A 7,801-nucleotide genomic window follows, 5' to 3' on the forward strand; every position below is an offset into this window, starting at 1 on the left:
AGGGTATCCAGCTCTGAACTTGGTTCTAAAGCTGGGCTCAATCAAGTGGGTACATGACCCAAGCAACGCATTTTGGATAGCAGAGAGCAACGCCCCTCACTAAAATGTTTCGAGTTACGTCAGATGTACCTGAAATTTAAGCTAAACTGATGTCCGAAATATTCCACAGTTAAAAATTACTCACGCCTGGCGGAACCCAAAATGCAAACAATTCGCTCTTCAGTCATTAACTCCGCGAGTCGATCTATTAAAAATTGAATTCATTGTAGCATCCATTGCGGATTCGAATTCTCGGTTTTCCGAGGTGTTCCCAGGATTCAAATCCTCCGAAAACTTTGGAGGACAGCCGTATTTGTTGTTCACGTTAACATCGTGCATTGTTCACCTCCCATCCCTGCTAAAACCCGTAAGGGCTAGCAGTGCTGTAAATAAACATTTAAAAAAATAAATGCGAATGAAAGTGAAGTTCCGCGTAAGGGCACGCTAATAAAGCTACGTCAAGACAGTACAAAGCTACAGTGACGCTTTATGTAATCGGTGCAACTTTCTTCAATGATTGCTTTACGATATGTGATATCAATACCAAAACAACACATGTTGCCGCATTACGATCGACCGACCCACCGCGATGTAGTGTTTTCATAAAATGGCATAGTTTCTTGCTTTTTTGGTCAACTCACAGTCTCATTGTGATGCATAAAGTGTGACGTGCGCGACAGCAGGATCTCTGAGGCTTTTTAGGAATACATATCCTCATCCTGCGAGGCCATCTCGATTTCTATGTCACCCACTCAAAGCTATATTTGAACTTTTTATCTCTTCCCTCTACCGCGTTCGTCACTTTATAGAATCCCGAACAACGGCACTCACCGTAATTGCAGGACTATCGATTATTCATGGTTTATTTACGTCAGGGCTAGTTTTTATTACCGCGTATATTTTTATTAAAAATAAGCATTTTCCCGTCTGTCTTGGCCGTTTTAATTTTTAATTTCTATTTTAATAAGCCGGCGGCTTTAATTCCTACAATCTATGAGGATACTTTCACCGTTTTCTTTTGTGAAGTATTGATTGTTAATTGAACATGAATATGGCCCTGGACAGGCTTGTGAGCAGTTTCAACATGCAACTTTTATTTTATTTCGCTCACATGACGGAAACCGGTTAACCTGTTAAAATGAATTTATCATAATCATCGCAATCAGCCTGTCTACGCCCACAGTAGTGCAACGGCCTCTCCCATAGATCTGCACTTATCGCGGTCCTTTGCTAACTGCGACCAATTTATCCCTGTAAACTTCTTGATCTCCTCTGCCCCCCTAACTTTCTGCTACCCCCTGCCACGTTTACCTTCTCTAGAGATCCACTCTGTTACTCTCAATGGATAACGGTTATCTTGCCTTCACACTGCATGCCCGGCCCACACCTATTTCCTCTTAATTTCTACTACTATGTTCGCAGCACGCGTTTGTTCCCTGGCCCACTCAGCTCTCATCTTGTCCCTTAACATTACACCATCATCTTCCGGTCCATTGCACGCTGAGTCGTCCTCAATTTAAGTTGAACTTTTTAGTGCGCCCCCAAGTTTCTGCCCCGTAGGTGAGTACCGGTGACATGTACCTGTCATACACTTTCCTCTTCAAGTAGAATGGTAGGCTGCCATTCATTATCTGAGAATGCCTGCCGAATTCACTCCACCCCGTTCCTATTCTTCTAATTATCTCTGCCTCACGGTTGGGATCCGGGTTACAACTTGGCGTAAGTAGATATATTCGCTTACCACTTCCACTGCCTCGCCACCTATATCAATCTGCCGTGCTCTGCCGGGGTTATTGCGGAATACTTTAGTTTTCTGCATGTTAATTTTCAGGCCCACGATTGTACTGTGCTTGTCAAGTGCAGTAATCATGCTTTGCAATCCCCCCCCCCTCCCTCCCCCCCCCCGAAGTACTTACCAAGGCAACATCATCAGCAAATCTGAGGTTACTGAGGTATTCTCCATTAACCCTTACTCCCACCTGTTCCCAAACCAATGTTCTGAATACCTCTTGTAAACAGCTCTGAATAACATTGGAGAGATTGTGCCTCCTTGTCTGACACCCTTCATTATGGGTATTTTCTTGCTCTTCTTATGTAGGACAACGGTAGCTGTGGACCCATTGTAGATATCCTATAGTATTCTTACGTAATAATCGTCTACACCCTGATTCCGCAATGCCAGAATGACTGCTGCGGTTTCGACCGAGTCAATCGCTTTCTCATAATCTATGAAGACTATCACCTGATTGATCGTGTGAATATGGTCTATTGTTGAATAGCCCTTACGAAACCCTGCTTGTTTATTAGGTTGACTGAAATCTGAAGTGACAGAAATTCTGTTAGCGATTACCTTGGTACCTTGTAGACGACTGACAGTAAGTTGGTCGGCGTGTAATTTTTCAAGTCCTTCATGTCACCTTTCTCATGAATTAGGATGAGGTTCGTGTTCTTCCAAGATTCCGGTACACTCACGGTCATTAGGCATTGCGCATACAGGTCTGCCAGTTTTTCTAGTACGATTTGCCCGCCATCCTTCAAGAGGTCTGCTTTTATCTGATCCTCACAAGGTGCTTTGCCCCACTGCATTTCTTTCAAAGCCTTCTTTGAAAGACGAACAGTCTAATTGAACAGCCGAATTATCACGAACAGCCTAATCGAGAGGCCGACTTCAGTTTGTTTGCCACATACATTCTTTCAGAAAAATGGTCGGTCGTTTACCTGCATACAAACCTAGCGGGAACATTAAAATGCGCAATGCGGAGTCCACGACGGCAGCCGGTTTTCTTCGGTTACTCTCGCGTGATCTAGTTTCTGTCGTGGCATTGCACGCACCTAATGGGATCGCAGTGCAGTGTCCCACCGTGGGGGTGTAGCTCAGATGGTAGAGCGCTCGCTTAGCATGCGAGAGGTACTGGGATCGATACCCAGCACCTCCATGTCTCTTTTTTTCATCTCCCACTGTTACTTCTTTGTTTGCAAGGATCTCAAGAGCGTCTGCAGTGAGTGGTTTCCAACGGATGGGGCCTGCGATTATTCCAAATTTTGTATTCCAATTGTATACGTTGTTATTTGATACACAAATCATTTGACAGTTTTATTACAGCGAAGCTGTATGTGGATAGTGCCGCAAGGTTTCGCAGCAAGTTTAGTCAGCAACATGTGTTCAGTGCATAGACAAATTCACAGTACATAAAAAGGTCTCCAAACATTGATATGAGACGACTTATAATCTCACCTGAAAAGCGTCTTTCCAGCAGTTCACTGCTGTTTAGAGGTGAAGCCAGCTTTAAGCAATAGAGTGCAAGATTGATTTCTGTAAGCTGGCTTTCCGGCCCTTCGTGGCCCACCGCAAAGCACGGCCATCAACGGATGGAAAATTGTTACAGCCCCAATATATACTCCTCTCCACAGCCGCTGCCTCTTTTCCGAGTCCTGCATACTCCTCGCCACGGACAGCGCGATGGCGCACTTCATGGCGTCCACCTGTGCAGCTCACTGCAGCCTGCTCTGTGATTGGTTTAGCCGTGGTACAATAAAACGTTATTGTCTCTACCCAGCGTTCGTGTGTGTTCCTAGTCTGTGACGTACAGATCGGGCAACTGTCGTCCTTACAATTCAATATAGCTAAACCCCAACATAGCAAGTCAAACCAGAACACCAGCTTCGCTAGACTTCCCTCTTCTCAAGGTAGAATGGCCCTTAGTTTCAGATTCCAATGAATATTCTGTTCTTGCTTAATATTTGGCTAACTACGAACATTGCGATCCCGCATCACTGCTGAAAATTTCGTAGTCACAAATGTGTGCGCTGGAGAAATAATTTTTCGAGTGACCAATCCTTTGCGGATATGGAAACGCAAATAACAGCCTTGAAGATGACGCCGTCCTCACGTCAAACTGTACGTTGTGTGTGTGTGTGTGTGTGTGTGTGTGCGCGTGCGTGCGTGCGTGCTTGCGTGCGTGCGTGCGTGCGTGCGTGCGTGCGTGCGTGCGTGTGTGTGTGTGTGTGTGTGTGTGTGTGTGTGTGTGTGTGTGTGTGTGTGTGTGTGTGTGTGTGTGTGTGTGTGTGTGTGTGTGTGTGTGTGTGTGTCATTCTTACTGAGAGCAGCTTCCTTGCAGCTTCCTTGCAAAGCACAACCTGTGGGTATTTTATTTCCTGTTATTTATCGCGTTGTTTGCATTGAATGCTGCTCGTCCTCTTTAATTCCTGCGACTGAGGATCGGACGCGATATATTGTAGGACGAAACAATACCTCGTGCAGGGCTAGTGGCTGCGGGGCACCAACTCTATGATCCTTCTCAAGTAACTGGACCTCACTGTTTTTAACGCGAAAGTGTTTTATTCCGGGATACACAAAGATCTCTCTGATGTTATATCCGTCACGGAAGTGACGCCATTACAACGAAGCAAGCGGCCTGTAAAGGATGCACACCTGCACACAGGTTCTTCTTGCGGGGAAGCAACCTTCAGTACTAAAGAGTACGTTATACTTAAGGTTGTTCGTTTTCTGGTTTTATATTTTAGCACGAAAGTGTTTTATGCCAGAATACACAAGGTGTCACTGACTTCATATCCATCACGGAAATGACGCGAGTACACCTTTGCCGTAGCGCCCCGCCAGCAGAACGTCGCTCGCCAAGCGCACCCACAAGACAGCCGTCGACCCGCAAATCATGCTCAGCTGCAGAGTTCGCTCCACATTTCACTTTCGTGTTTTACCGATTCCTATGAGAGAGGAATCAACCACAGTTTTTTTTCTGTAATTAACTCTTCATTCGTACGCTTTTACTTCTCAAGGCAAGTTCTGCACGACGACATTGTAGACTAGAAAGAATGTGTGCTTACAACAACAAATGTTTATTCTTTACTGTTTCCTTGGGTTGGGGGGGGGGGGAGCTGAGAGACCGTTTTGTCATTCGTAGGGAAAACGGCCTGGTGAGTTTGTAGGATATATTTCTCCGGGTTATCCAAGGAGGTTGTATGAAAGTTTTATAAGAATTTTCTTGTGGTTATCCTGCGCGCATGGAGGGTGGTGCAACAACGGGAGAGTACAGACGTCCGCGATATTCGGTCTCGGAGAGTATTTTGGGGTCGAGAAAAACAGAAAGGAACATACTGTTACGACGGAAAGTGACGACACAAACGTTTCATCTGTAACAAAGCCCATCTCATCTACCGTAACCGTGTAAACACCATCGGAACTTCCACTCAGTGTTCGTCAGGCCTGAAGCATGACTGCTTTTGAATAGGACATAGGCTACAAAAGCCGGCCAATGGTTCAGTATACGTCAGCGATTGTTCTTGCCATTTAGCGGTACGCTCTTAAATAAGTATATTCAACTTTTTTTGCGTATGCGCCGGTCGGGGAGGCCCTTCTTGGCAGGCACTTTTTTTAACTTACAGACAGTGAGTACAATACGTTTCTTCTTGTGACAAAATTGAATGGTAATATAAGAGTACTGTGATCATTTTCCAGAAGTAGTCATATTGCACAGGCAATTACTTTGATGTTCCGTGACTGGCAACGTAATTTTATTGCTTGTTCAGTAATCTTGAGAAAAGGAAGCGCCTCGAAGCAAGAGCGAAAGCACTCCACACATCCTACAGAACCGATCACAACTCGAGATACGTCGATGCGGCAGTGTATACAAGCCAAATAACTATACCAGCCCATACAATAAGCGTGGTCGCCTTCAGAGGTTCCCAAGTTCTGCAAAACCTAGCCTTAATTTCAGGTCAGCCCACTCTAAAGTAGTAAAAACGGGCATTGCTTTTTTCTGCTTAAGATCAGCACTAGAAAAATCCTGCAAACATTTATTAGGTGCTAGCTTTGTGAAGCAAGTAGCCCGTCTACAAGACGCGGGTTTTCCGTCTAGTGTACTCGTGGCTGTCACCGATAAGTTAATAAAACTTGTAAAAGGTCGTGCTAAACGGAACTCGAGTGGTGATCCTTCGCAGAAAAGAAAGAAATTTGCAGTAATTCCTTACACCCAGAGGATGGCCCACGGGCTTAAAAATGTAGGTTCCCGCTATGCTGTTAACGCGGTGTTCAAAGCTCCAAATAAATTATCAAAAATTTGTCCACTGGTTGCCAAAAGAAAAACAGATAGCAATATAAAGTCCGTTGTTAACAAGTGCACTGTCAACCACAAGTACAAGTTTGTTGCGTGTGCTGTAGGCGTTGTCTATCATGTCCCGTTGCCTTGTGGTTTTTGCTTCATAGGTCAAACCGGTCGTTGCGTCAATAAACGACTGCGCGAGCATTATCTGTCCATCCAGAACTCTTCCCTTTCTAGCTTGGGTTCTTGAAGTTTAGACCTGGCCTTCCCATTTGGAAGGTCCGGGTGAGGAAGTCGTGGGCTGCAGGGTAGGCTGCCTCATTCCCTGCAAGGCTTGCCGGGCCTGGAATACAGTTAAAAGAGATATCGATGTGTTCGGTTCTGGAGTATCTGGATGGCTCGGGGAAGTGCGAGGTTGGCATGTTCTAGGCGGCAGGCTTGATGCGAGTCCGTTATGTTAGTAAATTAGTGCTCTGGCAGGCGGGTTATCGAGGCGTGGGCGATGGCAAGCGCTTCGGCGGCTGCTGCTACGGGTAGATTCCAACAGGGCACCGTGGTTGCTATTTTCCCAGTTGAGTCAAGGACTACGAAGGTTTGTACACAACTGGTCAGTAGATTGAGCAATGTCCGTTTACCCAAATATGAAGGACTGCGCCGTACCGTTTTTCAAGACGCCTCGCCCTGGCCTCGCGGCGACATCTCTTTTAAGGTTCAGTTGATCTAGCAACTTTTCAACACGTTTTCAACACGTTCGTTTTTAATTGCTACACCAAATTTCAGTCAGAAATCCAATTTTATTTTTAAAAAATACTCCCACTTTGAGTAATAATGTTCTTAAGTTTTTCTCAATATGCCAGTGTTTTCTTTATTTAAACATTGTAGACATGACCGCCGCAAGCCACATGCTTTAGAAGTGTTGAAACATATCACCCAGATATGCTCCTCGATCAAGCTTTCGTCTAGGAAGCCAAAAAAACACAATCGTCCTTGAAGAACCTCATCCTCTACAATGCTCGGCAATTGCTTTGCAAGCGCAGTTCAGACATTAAAATGCACAACGTTGAGTCTACGGTGGGAGCCGGTTTGTTCGGCACTGTCGCGGGATCTAGTTTCCGTCGCGGCATGGCACGCACCTAACAGGATCCTACGACACGGTGTTACCGTGGGGGTGTAGCTCAGATGGTAGAGCGCTCGCTTAGCATGCGAGAGGTACTGGGATCGATACCCAGCACCTCCATGTCTTTTTTCTTTTTTCTCATTAGTTGCCCCCCCCCCCCTCTTCTGCAAATAGCTCCCAAGAAAGTGTGCATTTAGCTTTCAGCATTCTGCTACACTCGGAGTGTGCAAGCCTTCAAAATTTCGTAAGCGAAATATCGAATTTTTGAAATTCGAAATTCGCTCCAGTTGTTTCAGGCGCATTAGATACGAATCCCTTACATTCAACATACCTAAACATTGCATTCTTGCCGAATGTTACGGCTTAATTCAAGTATACGAGCTTGCATGACCGGTAAGAACATCGTAGCCCCAAAATATGTGTTGAATACTGTATACATAATTGAAGTGACACAGTCTGGTGAATTTGGAAACATAAATAACACTAATGGTTTCTTTTTTTACCGTTTGCGACTTCATCCGTCAGAACATACATATACATGAAATCCAAAGAGTACGCAGAATTTAATTTCAGGAGGGGCGAAATC

At 45.1% G+C, this 7,801-nt stretch overlaps 2 non-coding genes across 2 annotated transcripts; both read left to right on the forward strand.

The window, feature by feature from the left end:
- The first annotated feature begins 2,902 nt into the window (after positions 1–2,902).
- On the forward strand, positions 2,903–2,975 carry Trnaa-agc (transfer RNA alanine (anticodon AGC)). The gene has a single exon. It is a non-coding gene; the product is annotated as a tRNA-Ala (tRNA).
- Positions 2,976–7,262: 4,287 nt separating this feature from the next.
- On the forward strand, positions 7,263–7,335 carry Trnaa-agc (transfer RNA alanine (anticodon AGC)). The gene has a single exon. It is a non-coding gene; the product is annotated as a tRNA-Ala (tRNA).
- Positions 7,336–7,801: the final 466 nt, after the last annotated feature.

Source organism: Haemaphysalis longicornis, unplaced genomic scaffold (genome assembly GCF_048455015.1).
Source record: "Haemaphysalis longicornis isolate Haplotype H1 unplaced genomic scaffold, Haemaphysalis longicornis Haplotype H1 scaffold_5, whole genome shotgun sequence".
Taxonomy (NCBI): Eukaryota; Metazoa; Arthropoda; class Arachnida; order Ixodida; family Ixodidae; genus Haemaphysalis; species Haemaphysalis longicornis.